This window comes from Camelus bactrianus, chromosome 4 (assembly GCF_048773025.1).
Source record: "Camelus bactrianus isolate YW-2024 breed Bactrian camel chromosome 4, ASM4877302v1, whole genome shotgun sequence".
In the NCBI taxonomy this organism is placed as follows: Eukaryota; Metazoa; Chordata; class Mammalia; order Artiodactyla; family Camelidae; genus Camelus; species Camelus bactrianus.
The window spans coordinates 58,003,598-58,013,816 of record NC_133542.1 but is presented as its reverse complement, the minus strand read 5'-3'; positions in this window follow the sequence as shown (position 1 = coordinate 58,013,816).

The following is a 10,219-nucleotide window of genomic DNA, read 5'->3' as shown; positions in this document are numbered from 1 at the left end:
ATTCATTGCAATTCATAATTAATGCTGCGACTTGAATTAAACAGGTATTAATTTTATGACTTCCACATCTGTCACCGTGGTAGTCCAAACCGCTATCACGCATCACCTAGTTAATTGCAATAGCTTCTTGATTTCACTTTTCTTCTCTTGTCTCTTTTTCGCAATGCAGCCAGGGAGACGCTTAAAAAACGAAAAACAGATTATGACCCTCCTCTACTGAAAACCCTACAAAGGCTTTACATTTCACTCAGAGTAAAAACCCAAAGTTTTACAGCATTTGACCACCCATAACCTCCCTGACCTCTTCCCCCACTTCCCTGCTCTAGTCACACTGGCCTCCTCTCTCCTCTCCTTCCAACCTAACTGGCACTTCTGACTCTTCCCCCAGGTAGACATATAGCTCACTCACCTACCCCTTCATATCTTCTCAATGAAGCTCTCCCACCTCTCTACTTAAATTGAAACCCTATCCCTCCCTACTCCTATTTCATCTTCTAACATATCCTGTAATTTTCTAATTTACTTGTTTAGTACTTACGGTCTGGTTTTCTTTTTTTTTCACTAGAATATCAACTCCACAAGGATAAAGATTTGTATCTGGTTTGTTCCATGGAGATAAGACTCTCCAGGCCCTGGAGCAGTGCCTGGCACATAGTGCCTGGCGGATAGTACGTATAGTATTGTTTGCCTGCAAATATTCCCTGCCCCATAGATCCTGTTCCAAAGGTAATCTGGGCAGAGTCACAGTATCTCTCTCTGGGTGAGACATGGAATTAAACAATTCTTTGAGCCCCTGAATACAAAAGCTGGACCCCCATGAAACATGCTAGGCACTTATGACCTAGGAGTCAGTTCTCATACCTGGAGCTGGTTGGTTGCTAGACACTGAATACCAGTCTTCCCCCAGAGACCCAATTGGCTGGCCCCTGACACTTTTGGTGACAAGAGATTAGGGCAGGCTGCAACGTAGGCAAATGATTTTCTGAGTATCTTGATCTTACCAAGTCACAGTTGATGTTCTTGCTGGTTTAGACACATTACCCTTGCTTTGACCTCAGCTGGGTGTGTTCCTATTTGCTTTACAACTTGGATTTTGTCTTTACTGACAAAATTGAAACCCCGTCCCTCCCTAGTCCTGCAGGGTGCAGGAGTTTGGTGCAGCCGTTACGGAAACCAGTATGGAGATTCCTCAAAAAACCAAAAATAGACCTACCATATGATCCAGCAATCCTGCTCTTGGGCATATATCTGGAGAAAACTATAGTTCAAAAAGATATATGCACCCCAATGATTACAGCAGCATTATTAACAACAGCCAAGACATGGAAGCAACCTAAATGCCCATTGACAGACGATTAAAGACGTTATGGTGTGTGGTATGTATGTGTGTATATATATATGTGTGTGTGTATATATATATGTGTATATATATATATATATTTCAGAATACTACTCAGCCATAAAGAAGAATAAAATAGTGCCAATTGCAGCAACATGGATGGACCTAGAGAATATCATACTAAGTGAAGTAAATCAGACAGAGAAAGAAAAATACCATATGACATCACTTATAGGTGGAATCTTAAAAAGGACAGAAATGAACTTATTTACAAAACAGAAACAGACTTACAGACATAGAAAACAAAATTATGGTTACCAAGGGGGAAAGTGGGGAGGAGGATAGAGGAATAAATTGGGAGTTTAGGATTTGCAGATACAAACTACTATATATAAAAAAGATAAACAACAGGGTCCTACTGTGCAGCACAGGGAACTATATTCAATTACTATGCTATACACTAGAAATTAACATAACATTGTAAATCGATTATACATCAGTTTAAAAAAACAAAGTAAGTTGGTGGGAGGGGAGTGGGAATAAATAATGTTTGCTAAGACAGCTCAACATATTCAAAACCCATCTTCTTCGCTTTTCCCTACTCGCGAAACCTATTCCTCTACCTTAGTTACCAAGATTGTCTACTCTGTCACTTCTCTAAACTGGAAACCTCAGGATTGATCTTCCTGTTCTTGAATCCCTATATCCCATCTGACTTTGAATTGTCTCTTGAATTTGAAATTCAACTTTTCGTCTCTACTGCTTTTCATCTGGAATATTGCAATAGCTGCCAAAATAGTTACCTTCCCTTTCTCCTTTCCTTCACACTTATTTCCATTTATTAAACATCTGAGTAGACAAATGAATTGAATATGGTATGAGAGTTTAAAGCAATTTTTTATCTTGATGGGCCATCAAGACAAGAAATAAATCACAATGAGTTACTTAATTCCTGTTGCCTCATAAAGGCAGTGTAGAAGTTTCCCTGAGATTCAAACCCTTTTCCTGGTATCAAATTCTAGGAAAAGCTATTCTTTGGGGAAAAGACTTTGGAAAAGATAATAGTCAATTTCTTCAAATAGATTTTCTTTTTAGAAATTAAAAAAATGTTATTAATGGAGCAAAATAGCTCTGTGAGCCTGAATAAAAGCCAAAGCAAAGCCTTACCTCTAAAGGCTAGTGGATCTAGCTGAGCTAAAGGAAATGAGGTGTTGTAGAAGATAGAAAAAAATTGAGCAGTGCTTCCAAACTTATGAGGAGAAGTTCTTTCCACCTTAGAATTCTATCCCAGTCATCCTGGATGTTTCAGTAGACTAGGAACGTTTTCAGACATGCAAGTCCCCAACCTTCACCTCCCAGTCTCCTTTTCTCAGGACTGTCCTAGATGAGGGATGGGCAAGCTATGATCCAGCCCACTATTTTTGTAAATAAAGTTTTACTGGAACACAGCCATGCTCCATTGTTTATGGCTGCTCTTATCTTATAATGACAGAGCTGAGTACGTGACAGAAGGTGTATGGTCCACAAAGCCTAAACTATTTAGTCGCTAATCTTTTACAGAAGAAGTTTGCTAATAAGGTAAAAAGGGAACAGGAAGGGGAGATGATGGTGGAAACAGGTACACTTTAGAAATAAAGAAGAAAAATGAGTCAAAGATGACAAGAGAGGATGGAGTTGCAAGAAATATTTGATGTTTGAGAGATGTCAGCAGGGATGAGCTGCTTGAAAAACCACTATCATATGAGGGAATGGGGGTGGACAAAATAGGTGAAGGAAGTCAAAAAGTACAAACTTCCATTTATAAGATAATAAAGTCCTAGGAATGTAATGCACAGCAGGGTGACTAGTTTACAATACTGTCTTACATATTTTAAAATTGCTAAGAGAGTAGATCTCATCACAAGAAATAAAATTTATAACTATGTGTGGTAATGGATGTTAACTAAACTTAACTGTGGTTAGTTCATCTTATATACATATATCAAATCATTCATAATGATTCACTTCATAATATATACATGTATCAAATCATTGTGTTGTATACCTAACACTAACAGGATGTCAATTGTATCTCACTTAAAAAGACAACATGTGTCAATTGTATCTCAATTAAAAAAAACATATATGTATATATAATATGAGAAACCACTGGTAAACTTTGAGAGTAACAATGGTGGTCATTTTCATGGTAAAGTGTAGAAGCCAGAAGCCAGAGGCAAAAGACGGAGGACTGAGGACTTCGTTTTACCAAAAGATGCCTTAAAGAAAGTGGACTAAGGCAAGGCATAGAGAGGAAGTGAGGAGCTTAGAGTTATTTTAAGGAGAATGAATATTTGCTATTTAGACCAGTGGGATGTGGTTACTATTATTTGTCTTATTGTTCACTTTCCCATTCCCCTTCTTCTATTAACAGTCCCAACTCCCCACCACAGGGTGGACAAGTGATCTAAGCTAAATCAGTCAACTCCCATCCCAGGATTTTAAACCTGACATTGTCAAAGAAATGAAACTTGGTTTTGTGTTTGAATCAGCTATGTAAGGGGTCACTTTAATTTCTACAGCTGTAAGAGTCACTCAAAATACCCCTGGTCTGATAAAAGTACCCACATAGTATGTACAGTGCACCTAAGGCTAGTGAATTCGTTTATTTGCATGAATGAGATAATTCAGTTGCTTAAGACAGGAGCCTCTCATTCCTTATTAAACATTAAAGAAACTATATCGTAATAACAACAAATAGAGCATTCATATATTGGAAATTTAAACATGGACCTTTGCCCCTTTAAGAGTTAACTTCTTATTTATTGTACTCCTCTAGTCATCAGAACAAAAATATTTTCCAAATTATCTCCTTTTCTGTTGTTGAGAAATGTTAGACCAACAGAGTACCTTGGATTCGTAAAGAATTTACGTCAACAAGATTATTTACCTCTCATCTATTATAATTTCGACCTATGGTTTGTTTTAATTTCAACCAAGGCTGAATCAAAATTTGGGGCCTATAATTTTTATTCCACAACATCCAGAAATGAAAGGCTGCGTAGCTGTTGGACCATCTGGTTGCAGTTCCTTAGGGGATGATCTTCAAGTTCCTGTTCAGAGATCCTGGGATCTGCCCTGTTCCTATCCTTCATCACATTTAGCTTTTCTTCGTTTCTGTGAACAACTCCAGGACTCTTCTTCAAACATTTTTGTATGTACATGAGTTGTTTTCTATGCCAGGAATCAGAGAAACCCCACCCCTACTGATACTACTGAGTGACAGTCTGCAGAGAGTGAGTGAAAGTGAGAGAGAAGATAGGATCCCAGGCTACTCCCAGGTGTCTGGTTTGGTCAACTGGATGCTGGTTCTATATTCTCTAAGGGATACAGGGAGCAGGTTTGAGAAAGAAGATAAAAATTCAGTTGGGGATACACTGAGTTTGAGGCACAGGTAGGACATCTAGGTAGAGACGTCCAAGAGACTTACCCGGAGAGAGACATGCAAGAGTTATTTAGTAATTGGAGATGAGGGAGTGGGGATTACAAAGAAGAACGGGCAGAGTGAGAAGTGGCCTGTGGTTAAACCCTAAGGAAATGCTGACTTTAAGGGGGGGACAGAGAAAGAGAAGGCAGGGAAGGTAACAGATCAGCAAAAAAGAATCAGGAGAGAGTGGTGTAAGGAAAACGAACAAAGTTTTGGAAAGGGAAGATGGAGTCAAGAGTTCTAATCAGGTTGGGATGAAAAAGTGTCCACCAGAGTTTACAGCTGGCTGATCCTTAAGAAATTAGTTTCAGGGGAGTCCAGGGGGTTGAGGAAAGAAAAAAGGTGCAGCCTGAATATGAGAACGGAGAGAGATGTTTTGGGGAGGTTATTTTTCAAAGAAGAGACTAGGGACAGAAAAGGATAAGAAGGAGGAACACTGAGGATGCATTGCTGTGGAACAAGGGTCCTCTGGGAGGACCTGAATATTTTCTTGGAATATATGCGCATGGATAGGATTAAGAGAATCCATCTCTAGATCATTTATATTCTTTCTTCAAACTGCTTTGCTTAAGAATGCCTCTAAAATCAAGGTGTCCTATTTCACAACGGCCCTTCTCTCACTTTACAAAAGCAAGCCATACCTCTCAGCCATCTCGTCTCACTCTGGTTGATTGCCTTCAGAGGAAGAACTCCATGACTACCGTCAAAGGGACAATTTGATATATCAAAGTAGGTAATGAGGAAGTGAATGAAAGCAACTGGGTATTTTTTTTTTTTTTGTAAAAAAGCCTCTGTCTTTTTCACTAAGAGATACATATCTAATAAAATTTTACTTTTTATATTTAATAACTCTAAAAAGCTGTAACAAAAAATATGCTAATCACTAATAGTTGAAGCTTTACAAATGTAATACCTTTATGTTGTTTTTGATAAGTTGTGTACTATTAGTTATGATTACTTGGTCATAATTTTTAAAATAATCATAAAAGATTTTTTAAAGAAATAATTTATATACATATTTTTGTTGAAGAAAAGGATGATAAAGTAGACAATAAGACTTTCAAGATTAAAACTATATTGCATTAGTATAAGTTATTGTGGGGAAGTAAAATACAAGTTCAAGGAGAAAATGCAATTATGTAAAATTTCTGATTAAGAACTTGTTTATGTATTTTTAAATAGATGATGGTGAGCATCAAATTAGTAGCTTATTTAGAAAAAATCTTAATTAAATTCTATATATTTTTAAGTGATAGATGGGCTTTTATTTTTAAATGCTATTGTTTACAACAGGATACATTGTCAAAATTTCTAATTTTCAATTATTTAAGTTATGAGGGAAGATTTTAGATGCAAACTTAAAAATGTATGAATATGTGAATGGATTACACCATTTTTCAAATTTTTTGGAGGGGGAACTGTGAATAAAAAACTATGACGTCTCTGTTCTAAGGAAATCGGAGGAGATAGAATCTTCTGGTATAGGGGTAGATCCTACCCCAGGAGGAAAGGTTGCCTCACTCTCTGAAATGCAAGGTGTACTATTATATTGGACCAGGTCAGTTTTTTGCCTTTTTCCAGTGATGTTTGGGAGGGAAAAATAAAGTGAATGGAGGTGTTTGCCCAAGGTTGGGAATTAATCAGCACTATCTGTAAGATAGAAACCAAGGAAAGAAAAACTTGAAGGTGCTAATAGGAATTCATTGCCATGACCAGGAAGTGGTGGAAAACTTCAAGGTGATAATGAGGATCTATTCTATGTCCCTAAAAAGAAATATAAATAAAGGCTTAAACTAATCAGGATTTTGCTTTTCTCATTCAATAGTAAAATTGGAATCAGGCCGATAGTTTGCATGTTAACTCTCACAATACATTCAGGGACCTGGCCTCCTGCTGTGTTTCTGTTTCACTCACCTGTAGGTCACTTCATTTTCACAACATGGTGGCAGGAGCTCCAGCCTTGTCTAAACTCCAGGGGAAATCAATGGAAAAGGCAGGCAGCAAAAATCACATCTCCGTTGACTCAGACTCTTCTAAACAAATTATGCCTATTGCATTCGTTTCTAGATGCACTTAAGCCATTGACACTTCAAAAGTTTCTTTTCCACAATTTTCTATGTTCTTTCTACTTACTCTTCCAATAGAGAAGTTTGAAGCTTCTATATAACTTAATTTTCATATTTTCTCCCTCTCAATTCCTCTGAAAGACAAACTTTTAGCATTCTTCTATCTCCCAATTTGATAACTCTCTAGTTTCTGTGTCAAGCCCACTGCTTTACTTGGTTATTGAAATTAAAAATAAAAATGTCAATGATTTAAAAACTGTACTCTAAATCCACAAGAATTAGTAAAACAGAGGAAGGGTTCTATATAGTGATTAGAGACATATTTCCGAGTTTGATTTTTAGAAAGTGGAATGTTTTGAGTCATGACAGAATTTTCTGTGCAGTGAAATATGTTTTTAATCAATAAATGATTGAAAAAAGCAGAGATGAAGAACATTAGTGTTATGGCTCTGTTGGTAGATTGGATCCAGTCCCTGATTTTTTCAGCAACCAAACCAAATATGAGATAAGACTTACTTATATAGAATTTTGGCTTGTTTGGAGCTTTTTGGGGATGGATAATCAAATCTTTTAAAACAGCTGCATTTTCTAGAATGTTTAGAATTAATCTTTTAAGGCACCAAAAATTGCTTATTATAATCATTTTAGATGAAAAGCTTGGTAAAATATACTCCATACTGCCTTGATTTTTTAAAATTGAAGTATAGTTTATTTACAATGTTATGTTAGTTTCTGGTATCCAGTAAAGTGATTCAGTTCCACACAAAACACACACACACACACATATTCCTTTTCATATTCTTTTCCATTATAGTTTATTACAGGATATTAAATACATTTCCCTGTGCTATACAGTAGGACCTTGTTGTTTAATCCATTTTATATATAGTAGTTTGCATCTGCTAGTCCGAAACTCCTAATTTATCCATTCACCATCCACTTTCACCTTTGGTAACTATAAGTTTGTTTCCTATGTCCATGAGTCTGATCCTGTTTTGACAATAAGTTCATTTGTTTCATTTTTTGATCCCACACACAAGTGATATCATATGGTATTTGTCTTTCTCTTTCTGATTTACTTGACTTAGTATGACAATCTCTAGGTCTATCCATGTTGCTGCAAAAGATATTATTTTATTCTTTTTTATGGCTGAGTAGTATTCCATTATATATATTTATATATATATCTCACATCTTCTTTATTCATTTGTTGGTGGACATTTAGGTTGCTTCTATGTCTTGGCTACTGCAAATAGCGCTGCTATGAACATTGGGGTGCATGTATCTTTTTTGAACTATAGTTTTCTCCAAATATATGCCCAAGAGTGGAATTGCTGGATCATATGGCAAGTCTATTTTCAGTTTTTTGAGGAATCTCCATACTGTTTTCCATAGTGGTCGCACCAAATTACATCCCCACCAACAGTGTAAGAGGGTTCCCTTTTTGCCACACAACCTCCAGCATTTACTGTTTGTAGACTTTTAAATGATGGCCATTCTGACTGGTGTGAAGTGATACCTTATTGTAGTTTTGATTTGCATTTCTCTGATAGTTAGTAATATTGAACATTTTTAATGTGCCTATTACCACTTGTATGTCTCCATTGGATAAATATTTTTCTAGGTCTTCTGACCATTTTTTGATTGGGTGTTTTTTGTTGTTGTTGTTGTTATTGAGTTGTATGAGCTACTTATATATTCTGGAAATTAAGCCCTTGTCAGTCACATCATTTACAAATATTTTCTCCCAGTCTGCAGGTTGTCTTTTCATTTTTTTTTTTACGATTTCCTTTGCTGTGCAAAAGCTTGTAAGTTTGATTAGGTCCCATTTGTTTATTTTTGCCTTTAGTTCTATTGTCTTGGTACACTGACCTAGGAGAACATTGCTATGATTTATATCAGAGTATGTTTTGTCTATGTTCTCTTCTAGGAGATTTATTGTGTCTTATGTTTAAGTGTTTAAGCCATCTTGAATTTATTTTTGTGTATGGTGTGAGGGAGTGTTCGAACTTCATTGATTTATATGCAGCTGTCCAGTTTTCCCAACACGACTTGCTGAAGAGACTGTCTTTTCTCCATTGTATATTCTTGTCTCCTTTGTCAAGTATTAATTGACCATAGGTATGTGGGTTTATTTCTGGGCTCTCTATTCTGTTCCATCAATTCATATGTCTCTTTTTGTGCCAATACCAAGCTGTTTTGTATCTTTGTAGTATATCTGAAGCCTTGGAATTTTATCATTTCTTGATGTCAGGATTAGCATCATGAATGTCAGTTTTCAAGTGAATTGATTTCAGGGACTATGGAGTGGGAAGTGCTTTTTGTACTTTGTAAATAACACCAGCATGCTTTTCTTTTTGAGTTCTTATAGCTTTTTTTCATAGCTTTCCTGCTTCTTCCCTAGTTTTTAGGGTGTCCATTAATACTTGTCATCCATGTACCTGACCAAAAGAGTGCTCTCTAATATTCTGCTTCTAATCTGCTTCGACTATGAAAACAAGTTTGTTCCCCTTCTTAGAACTGAGCATACATTTAGTGTGAGTAGGGCCTACAGGAGGGGAGAGAGGACTTCTAAGGAGTAAAAGACCTAAGTTTTTAGTTCTTGGATTTTGTGATACATTGTTTTAGTTTCTCAGTGGCCTCTTCTTTGCCCCCTGTTAACCCCTCTCTCAATTAGTTCCTGTCTGTTTTTTTTTAATTGAAATATAGTCGGTGTACAATATTATGTTAGTTTCAAGTGTACTACATAGTGATTTGACATTTGCATACTTTACGAAATAAATGATCACCAAGAAATGTCTAGTAACCATGTGTCTCCACACAAAGTTATGACAATATTCCTTATGTTGTATATTACATCCCTGTGGCTTATTTTATAATGAAAGGTTTGTACCTCTTAATTCCCTTCAACTATTTTGCCCTCCACTGCCCACCTCTCTGGCAACACCCGTTTGTTCACTGTATCTATGAGTCTGTTTTCATTTTGTTTTGTTTTGCTTTTTAGAGTCCACATTATAAGCGAGATAATACAGTATTTGTCTTTCTCTGTCTTATTTCACTTAGCATAATATCCTGGAGATCCATCCATGCTGTCTTGTTGCAAATGGCAATATTTCTTTTTTCATGGCTGAATAATATTCCTATATATATCCATTTCTTCTTCATCCAGTCATTTATCAATGGCCACTCAGGTTGCTTCCATATTTTGGCTATTGTAAATAATGCTGCTATGAACATTAAGGTGCATGTATCTTTCTGAATTAGTGTTTTTGTTTCTTCGAGTAAATACTCCGAAGTGAAGTTGCTGGATCGTATGGTAGTTCTATTTTTAATTTTTTTGAAAAGTTT